Genomic DNA, 9579 nt, shown 5'->3' on the forward strand with positions numbered 1-9579 from the left:
GCTTCTACCATACAATATTTCTGCCCGTTTCTCCCTAACCATTGTTGTTTTGATTTATGTACGATCACCACTACTTGCATTGCCATGCAAGCATTCTAATCATGTACTCATAATGTTCCACCGAATCTTCTGTATCAAACTGTATGTATGTTTCTGTTTGTGAAGACACCAAATGTCTCGCCATTTCACATACATTATGCTACTGCGTTGTATTCATTAATCTGTCTCGAATCTCATGCAATTGGCCATATGTGGAATTTCCGGGCCTTTCCATTAATATATGTTTTATCATTGTACGTTTATTATGTCTCTCACAATCGCCATCAGTTTTTCACAGATGTCCGAAACATTACCTCTGTTTTGGCCTGTCTGTGTGTAGAAACTACTTTGCAGCTCGCACCAGCCAATGGCAACTTCGAAGATTCTGTACATTCATTCAGTAAGGAACCACCAGTAAACCAGACAACACCCAGCCAGTATGTCACTCTATACCATCCTTACAAGAACAGTCAGTCACCATACCTGTCCGAGTACACCTCCCACTCACAACCTAGAAGCGTAATGCAACACAGTGACATGAAGAGAAGAGCCATCTCTCTCGTCAATAGTCCAAGCACCGGTCTGTCACTCCTTGTCCTGAGTCGCCTTACCCATCTGGGCACACCTGCTCACGTTCAGAAGCGTGACGCAGCACGGTGCTACCTTGAAAGCTGAACGGCATGGAGAGAAGAGCCACCCCTCTGGTCAACGTTCCAAGGACACCTCCGCTCACATTCCAGAAGCGTGATGCGGCACTATGCTTCCTTGGAAATATGAGCGGCACAGAGAGCACAAAGCTGTCCTGCTCTCAACAGACAATGTCCTCTCCCACCCATTCACCGAGTTGGGACATGGACCCGAGTTGAGAGTACATCCACTCTAGGAGGGGAGAGCCAGAGACTGGAGGTGGACTACTCAGACACCAGAACGAGAGGAGAACGGAATACACTGGGACCATCAAGCCAGATAAGTCCATCTGACTTGAGGAGAGGAACTGGACTTGGCTTCTTTCAAGATCTACCAAAGGAAGAAGTCAGCTTTGCAGATTTCATTCTAAAAATAAGAAGACTATTAAGACTTCCAGAACCTGATAGGGAAACTCCTGAAGATTTTACCAACTCCTCTTTCATTGAACAGATGGTTGAGACCTTACCAGAGGTCAAGCATTCCATCCGTCTCCTTGGTCTCCAATGGTGAAGTCTGCTGTGAAGGAATTGGATAGCCTAATAGTGGGGAAGGAAGGTTCCCTAGTCTCCTCCAGGTCCAGAAATTGTCCCCCTCCCATTGACACATCACAAATATTATGTCCTGAGAATCTGTCCCAGGAGTGTGAATGCAACACTTTCCCAGTAGTCTGAAACCCTTCTTGATATCTTACGACAGACAGGCTTCCAAGTTCACCACGGGAGAGAAATGGGTGAGACTTTGAAGTGGCCTTGGAAGGATATTTAGACCTGTCTCCTGGCTCAGACACTGCCAAGGGGCAATGGTGAGGCAAAACAGAATCGGTCCCTGAAACCTGGTGCAATAAAAGATTTTTTTCACCATCAGAAAAGCCTTAAATATGTGACTAAACACATGGCCAATATGTGGGCTAATATTCTCCTTGAAAAGAAGAGAATCTGGCAGCCCACAAACCCCAACAGATAGTCAGCTAAATCTTTAGAAACAGTCATTGTCGTGGGTGTGTCTGGGATGTTTCCTTCCAGAGCTCCCTAAATCAAGCAGTTGCAGACAGGAGAGAAAATGCCAAAGACATTCTTCATTCATCCTCTTTTAAGTAACTCAAGAAGACAGCCCACAGTCCAACACAGCTAGGGTAGACAGGTAAAGCTTCCATAATGCAGCCCTTCTAACAAAGGTTTTGTCAAAAGGATCTTAATCTTTTCAAAGGAAGGACACAAGAAGAAGGAAGACAGCCTTACTGTTCCACATTTCCCTCCTGTACAGGCAGATGCAATGGAGTGGGGGGGAAGAGAGGAGGCAATACATGAGATGAAAAGAATCCCATCCTCAACATCAGACCGAAGATTGGGGGCTGTATAGGGAACAAGTGGTTAGAGTGGGCATAAGGCTGAAGCAGAAGAATGGACTGTCCAAAGACTCAGAAAGGATATATCCTCCCTTTCAAGCAGAAAACACTTCAACATCTGTTCCACTTGAGTTCCCTACAGAAGAGGTTGCACCAGAGAGAGCCTTCAACCAGAAGTTCAGACATAGGCAAAGGAGCTGCAGAAATAGTGAAGAACAAGATACCTGGATTTATGTCACCTCCTTCCTGCAGAGAAAGCATCAGGGGTGGAGATCTGTCATAGATCTGTCAACCTTGACCAGCTACCCGTGTATAACTTTGTTCAAATTGGAGATCGCTCAATCAATCCTGGCAGCGATGAGGAAGGAAACTTCATGGTCTCTCAAGCAAGATGCTTATCTCCACATCCCAATACATCCTTCCTCCGAAGTTCCTACAGTTTGTCTCTGTAAAGTCACTTACCACTTCAGGGCTCTCTGCTTTCCAGCCTAGTGACAGCTCCCAAAGTATTTACCAGAGTCTTTCAACTAGTATCAGAATGAGCCCACAGGGGAGGAATTTCTATGAAGATACTTTAAGAAGAGTCTCAGTCTAGTACGGACAGTGGAACAAGTCCAGAGAGATACGGACTTGGTGGTAAATTTGGACTTGTCAAATTTCCAAGACTTGGAATCTTATCAACCCAGCAAGTTGGACCTCATACCAACACAAAAGATCAGATACTTGGCCATGATAATATGAACATAAAGAAGTCAAAGCCTACCCATCACAGGAGAGAATAGCCAAGTTCCTGAAAATATCCAATTGTTCTGCCCAAACCTCTATAACCAAAGAAAATGGAAAATTCTAATAGGTCATCTGCATCCTTTGGAGAAACTAGTTCCAAGGACAGGACCCATATCTGTCCTTTGCAGTGGAATTTAAAGGAAACTGGTGAGGGCCTTAGATTAGTGAAAGACCTGATAGCATTAATAGAAAGAACAGACAGGATCTGCAGTGGTGGGAGAGATCCACAGAATCATCTGCCCAGGGACTGAAATTAAACCAGTCAGCCCCAGAGATCCCATTATACTGTACAGACTGGAAGCATCCCAAAGGGGGCTGGGGTGCCTACCTAAATGGAAGGTGTGTGTTAGGCAAGTGGTTTGTTGTTGGAAAAGGATTGCCAGGAACATATCAATGTCTTGGTTATGAAAGCATCCAGGTTGGCTCTACAATCATGTCAGGATTGTCCACAAGGGAAGTGATAGTCGTGAGCAACAACACTTCAGTTTTGCATACTTAAACAAGAAAGGGGGAACGATCTCCAGGTGTGCTAAATCAGTCAGCAGTAAAGATACATGAATGGTCAGAACTCAAGGAACTGATGCTGATGGCCAGATACATCCCAGGAAAGAACAACCAGTGGACACCCTAAGCAGGCTGGACCAGATAGTAGGGACATAGTGGTAGTTGGAACAAGCAGTGGTGGACAGACCTCTTCAGATTGTGGAGGTCCCTCACATGGTTGATCTGTCTGCAACATAAAAATCACAAACTGCCCTTTGTATTGTTTCTTCAGTCCCCCATGATGCATTCCAGCATCATTGGGACATATGGATGTGAACAACCAGTTGTTTCCTCCATTCAGCCAGATCTGGAAGGTTGTTCATCTGGGTCTGAGTGATATGCAGATCTTCTCCACCACTAGTAGACATTCCAAGACAACTGCCTCTAACCCCAAATCTGTTGAGACAAGTTAACAGCGGCTAGCAGTTATTGAGCAGTAGTCCTCCAACTTCACGGATGGAGACATCCAGCAACTGCTTAGAAAGAAGGGCTTTTCAAGAAAAGTTGCAGCAGTCATTCACCAACTCTGTTAGACAGTCCCTCAACCTGTATCAAGGGAAGTGGAAGGTCTTCCTGGATTGGTGCAGTGAGAGGAATGTACATCCCCTCAAAACCTGTGAAGGATGTGGATTTCCTCCTTTTTGCAACATGTAAAGAACCTCTCTGTCTCAGCAATTAAAAGGTGCAGGGCCGCCCTCTCTTAAGTGTTTAAAGCAAGAGGCACAGACTTGTCAACGTCATGGGAATTGTCAGATTTGGTGAAACGTTTTGAAAAAGTTGCTCACCCAGTATTTTAAAAACTGCCTGAGTGGAGTGTCACCAAGGTCCTAGCTTCATTGACACAGTCTCCTATGAACCAATCAGGACTGCTTCAGACCAAGACTTGACTTTAAAAACAGTGTTCCTCTTGCATTGGCATTGGCGAAATACACACCCTTTTGTAGAGGTCACTCATACCTGTGGTTGGACGAATTAGGGTCTAGTAGGTGGCACTGTCTCAGTAGCAGCATAAATACAGAGGTTAGGTTAGCCTTCATTGGAGAAGGTGCAAAAGGACATTCAGTTTACATTCTCCTGAGTTCGTAGCAAAGAAATAGAACCCTCCACATGTGTTGAGGTTCGATGGTTTTTCCATTCCCTGTCAAGGATTTCATGGGACGATCAAGAGGAAATAATACTATGTCCAGCCAGAGCTGTGAAAGCCTACCTGAAATGGACAGCCTCTGCACACCAGTGAAACATAGGTTGTTCATTATTAGTGGGGATGAGCCAAAGAGAAGATATCAAAGAACATGATCTGCTTCTGGCTGAAAGAGGTGATAAAAGGAGCTTACAGTTCAGAAGGTAGTGTAAGTCCTGTCCCAAAGAGACAAAGCACATGACATTAGAGGTATAGGTCCTTCAGCACCTTCAAGAACTACACTGTTGGACAAATCCTGCATGCAGGCATTTGGAAGAGACAAATGACCTTTACTTCTTTCTACCTCCAGGAATAACTCATAAATCCTTGACGACTTAACTCATAAATCCTAGACACATTCACCTTTGGGTCCAGTTGTGGCAGCATAACAGGTTATTTAAAGCAGGCTGTGGGTCCAGTTGCAGCACAAAAGGTTAGAGGTGTAGAGCTTACTCCACAGCTCTGTCACAAGACATAGAGTGGGAACCATAGCTCCATCACTCTAAAATTGCTCCATGGAAAACTGGGGAATCTAGAGTGAGTACATTTCACAGAATGTTGTTTTACAGGTTTAGTCAATAAGTGGTCATATCACGCTACATTTTTTGAGAGATTGACTTCCAACCTAGAGGTGAGTCTCCTATATATGAAGGTGTAGGAGTATTCGTATTGAACAAATTACTAATAAAAAAAAAGAAATTTGTATTTCTGGATTCGGGGTCCCGTGTCGCTTCATCGGAGGAGCAATCAAACCCTCCTCCCTGTAGTATTTTCTCATATGGGTGGGAGGCTGTACCATTTCAGGGCCACTGGAACTTCAGTTCCTGGGCCCAGAGTATAGTTATCAGGGCCCGGGGTGGAGCTGGACTGTTGTCCCCTGCCCCCAATCAGGTTCAATCAGCCTCCGGCCTGAGTTCTGGGGTCTTTGTGAATGGCCTGTCAGGCTTTTTCAGTCTGCCAAGGAAGTTCCTTCCACTGGAGAAAATTTTTCCGGCGTGTCCCGTTTGTTTCCTTATTCATGCGGCAAGTCTCGGTTGCTTACAATCTTGTGGGTTCGGATCCTACTGCGCGTGGGCCCGTAACCACCTCTATAGACCTTTCGGACGCCTTCCTTTCACATCTTGGTTGCAGAAAGGTCCTATCCCTTCTTGGGATTCAGACCGGGAGCAGGCGTGCCCCTTCAGGTTCATGCCCTCCTCAATGCGGCTCCAGAGTCTTTGCCAGTTTGAACAATACCGTAGTTCAACAGCTCCGGTATAGGGAGGCTATACTAGCTGCATATCTAGTTGCCCTGGCTCATTTGGGCACCCAGCGCGGGGAATTGCCTGAGGGCGCGGTCATTATAATCGGTTTCTAGAGTCTTTGGGCTTCTAAGTAACCATTAGGAAGGAATCCCACCCCTGATTCAGGAGGGTAGCCTTCGTAGTTATGAATCCAGTGGAAGTGGAAAGAGATAGCAAGGACATCCTATCTTTTTCATCATCTCAAGCATACCTCCCCCGTGCCCAAGAAAAGGTCCTGGGTTTTCTCCAGTTTGCTTCAGTGACGGTTCTCCTTCTGAAGTCAAGCTGGAGTTTATGACCCAGGTATGGTGGAGTCAGGGACGTGTCTCCTTGATTCCTCCTGCTTGAATAGTGGCCTCCGGCCTTGCACAACTGTCAGTGCTTACGAAGTCAGTTCCTCTCCAGCTTTTCCCCTCCGGCCTCAGTATTCCCCCACCGGTCACCTCTCTGGGCGGGTGAGGTGGATATTTTTGGCCCAACGAAGTACATGGTACTTAGTCGGTCACGTTCCAGCAGTTCCATATCAACGCTTTGGGGCGGTGTGTGACAGTCTTCCTGTCCTTGGGAAACTTCTTCCCCCAAGAGGTTTCCTTTTAGGCTGGTTCTGAACAAAACAGCAATAGTGCGCTGCGTAAACAAGTGGTTTTGGACTCGAATTGCTTGTTCAGGTTATGGTTCATTCTTCTCCATAACCTGCCAACAGACGCAGGTGCCTCTGTCTACCACCCTTCTCGTAGGGGTCCAAAGGTCACTGCTTTTTCCCTATCCAGGGCCTCCCCTGGTGTCAGAATAGTCCTTAGACGGAGCGTCATTCAGGTAGTCTTGTGACCTTTTCCTGGCCCTGGAAGTAGGTCTGGTTGCAACCCAATTCAGCCACAAACTATCAAGCTGTCCCGTCTGGTATAAAGCTCAGCCTGCGTCAGCCCCCTCAAACTCTGATGTCCTGGCTTTGTGGTCTTTGTGAATCTTACAGTTTAGGAGAAACTGATATTGGTCCTGTTATTACTGTTTTCTCCTGAAATCAGTTAAGGGGATCCTACTCTACTGCAGTATGGTTCTGCAGTTAGTAACTAGCACTCTTCACATAGTTTTCAAGCTGGTTATACCGATGCGGCCGCATTGGCCTCGAGAAAGTGTTTGTTGGAACCAGACTCACAGGCCTTAACTTTCATCCCTAAGGTCTGTGTTTCTAAGAACAGTACTCCGTCCACATTCGGTTCCTGGTCTTTGGTAATGTAATGGAGTTAAGCCCGGTAACCAACAATCATCTTGTTCTTACCTTTCCTTGTTAAGTGAAGTCCCAAAATTTTTAATCAGCTTAGCTTCTAGTGTTAGTTTTCCTGTACTGTCTGCCCTGTCTGGCGGAACCAATCAGTTTGGTTTCCCCTCATCAGGGGTAGTGTTGTGAATTCCTCACCTAACTTTCTATTTACAATTGAAGGTCCTCATTTTCAGTGGTCACCTTGAAAGTACTCCCCTTTACAAGGTCTGTTTCTGTGTCAGTTTTCTCCTTGCAGGCTTTTAGACAGGACCTGCAGAAGTAATTTTGTCAGGTCCTCTCCTTTAAAAAAGGGGGCACTGTCATTGGGTCTGCTATTAGGCAGAGTATATTCTTAATACAAGCCTATTCAGGTGCTATTCTAAGCTCATGATCTTAGACAGTGACCACTTACATTATTTTCATTACATGAACTTAGAGGACCTTTACTAATGTTCAGGGTAGAATTCTCCTAGTTTTCAACGTTTCTATTTAAGTCTTTAATAGCATAAGAATGATGTTTGTTTTCTCTGTTACTATTTCACTGGGTGACACGGGACTGATCCAGAAAAAGGATTTTGACAAGGAAAAATCTATTTCTGGGGAGCCCCGTGTCTTGTGACCCACCCCTGTTTTTTCATTCTCTCCCTCCCTTGATAAACTTCATTCTAGTGAGGTGGGTGCTAACATGGAATGCGGCTAGTGTTGCCTTGTATACAGTCCCATGAGTAGTGCATGGGCTTGTATCGGCACTCTCTCGTTGGGGGACTTTTGACATTGGGAATCTCTATGGGATAAGGTTCCGTGTTTTGTAGTTCACCCTTTTCCATACACGACTCCATCTAGTGGAGCTCGCTCTGGGGTAGTAACTCAGCATTTCATTTAGCTTTCTCTGGTATCTAGCAACGGAATTACCTAGAAATAAGTGCTGAATGGACTATTTCACCCCGGGTGACACGGGCCCTCCTCAGAAATAGATTTTCCTTTCTCAAAATCCTTTTTCTTAACATATGAACCTACTTGTACACCTTCATAGTGTGGTGGCATTTGAAAGTGGGTTTGTATGGTGAAATTTAATGTTTTTTGCTTTGTATGTATACTTTTGTTAGTAAATTGCTTGATTGGTTTAAGGTTCTTGTTAGTTTTTCTTTTTTGCTTTGTTTGCTTGAGTGTGTTAGGGTAGAGTGACTGGGCTCCCTTCTCACCTGGTACAGAGCAAGAGATCAAAAAACACAAAAATTACTCTGAAGAAAGAGACAATTAGAAGAGCAGTTGCAAATAGAGGAAAGAGATGAGGCAGAGGAGTGAGAACACAGGGAGAGAACCAAAGCTGCCAGATTGCAGAAACAAAAGCACTTGGTCAGTCGCTGTTGAGTTGGCCATAAACAGTTGATGGGCTTTTGGCTCAGTTGATGTTGTGTGCTTTCCAAGAGTGTTGAGTATGGTCATAAACAGTTGATGGGCTCTTGGCTCATTTGATGTTCATATGTTTTTCCCAGAAAGTGGCTGCTTTTCTGATCTGGGATTTTTTGTTGGTTGTGATTGCTTGGTAGTGGTCTAAATAATAAATCAGGTAAAGGCTCTTTAAGTAAATTGAAAAGAAAGTTGGTTAAGGTTCTATTGATAGTTTGGGGAAAACTGTAGTATTAATATTGATAAATTAGGTTAAGCTGCTTCTGATAGCTATGGGAAAACTACAGTATTAAGAATGTGGAAAACTACAGTATTAAGAATGATATACAGGCAGTCCCCGGTTTACAACGGGGTTCCATTTTACGCCACGTCATAAACCGAAAAATCGTCGAAAATCGTCAAAAATCATAAGAAAACCTTACTTTTAATGCTTTGGTGCATTGAAAATGATGTAAACTGCATTTTTATTGAGTTTTCATCAAAAATACCTCCAAATTATGATTATTCTGCCGTTTTGGAGCCATATTTCTTCCGTCGGATTGGCGACGGACAGCGTCATAACCGGAACATGGGTCGTAAACTGGGAAATAATTTCTGATGAATGTATTTGAAAAGCGTCGTAACCTCGGAACGTCGTAAGCCAGACCCGTCATAAACCGGGGACTGCCTGTATTAGGTTAAGGTTCTTGTGATAGTTGTGGGAAAACTATGATATTAAGATTGATAAATTAGGTTAAGGTTCTTTTGATAGTTTTAGGAAAAACTATATAGTATTAAGATTGAAGTTAGGATAAGTATTGGTGAACTATAGTGTTAAGATTAGGTTGAGTTTCTGTTCTGTAGGTTAGGGTAATAAATTAGATTAAAGAAAGTCAGTTTCATATAAGTAACATGCCAGGTAATATCATAGCTATACTTTCCACTCGTGTGGCAGCTTAAATTTTAAAATTCGTGGTAGCGCTCTGATTGTTTAGTGTAGGTGACCAGTTCCAGCCACTAACGGGAATACTAGGAACGACCTAGCAGACAACCTCATTCTCTTTCT

Source organism: Macrobrachium rosenbergii, chromosome 10 (assembly GCF_040412425.1).
Source record: "Macrobrachium rosenbergii isolate ZJJX-2024 chromosome 10, ASM4041242v1, whole genome shotgun sequence".
NCBI classification, from domain to species: Eukaryota; Metazoa; Arthropoda; class Malacostraca; order Decapoda; family Palaemonidae; genus Macrobrachium; species Macrobrachium rosenbergii.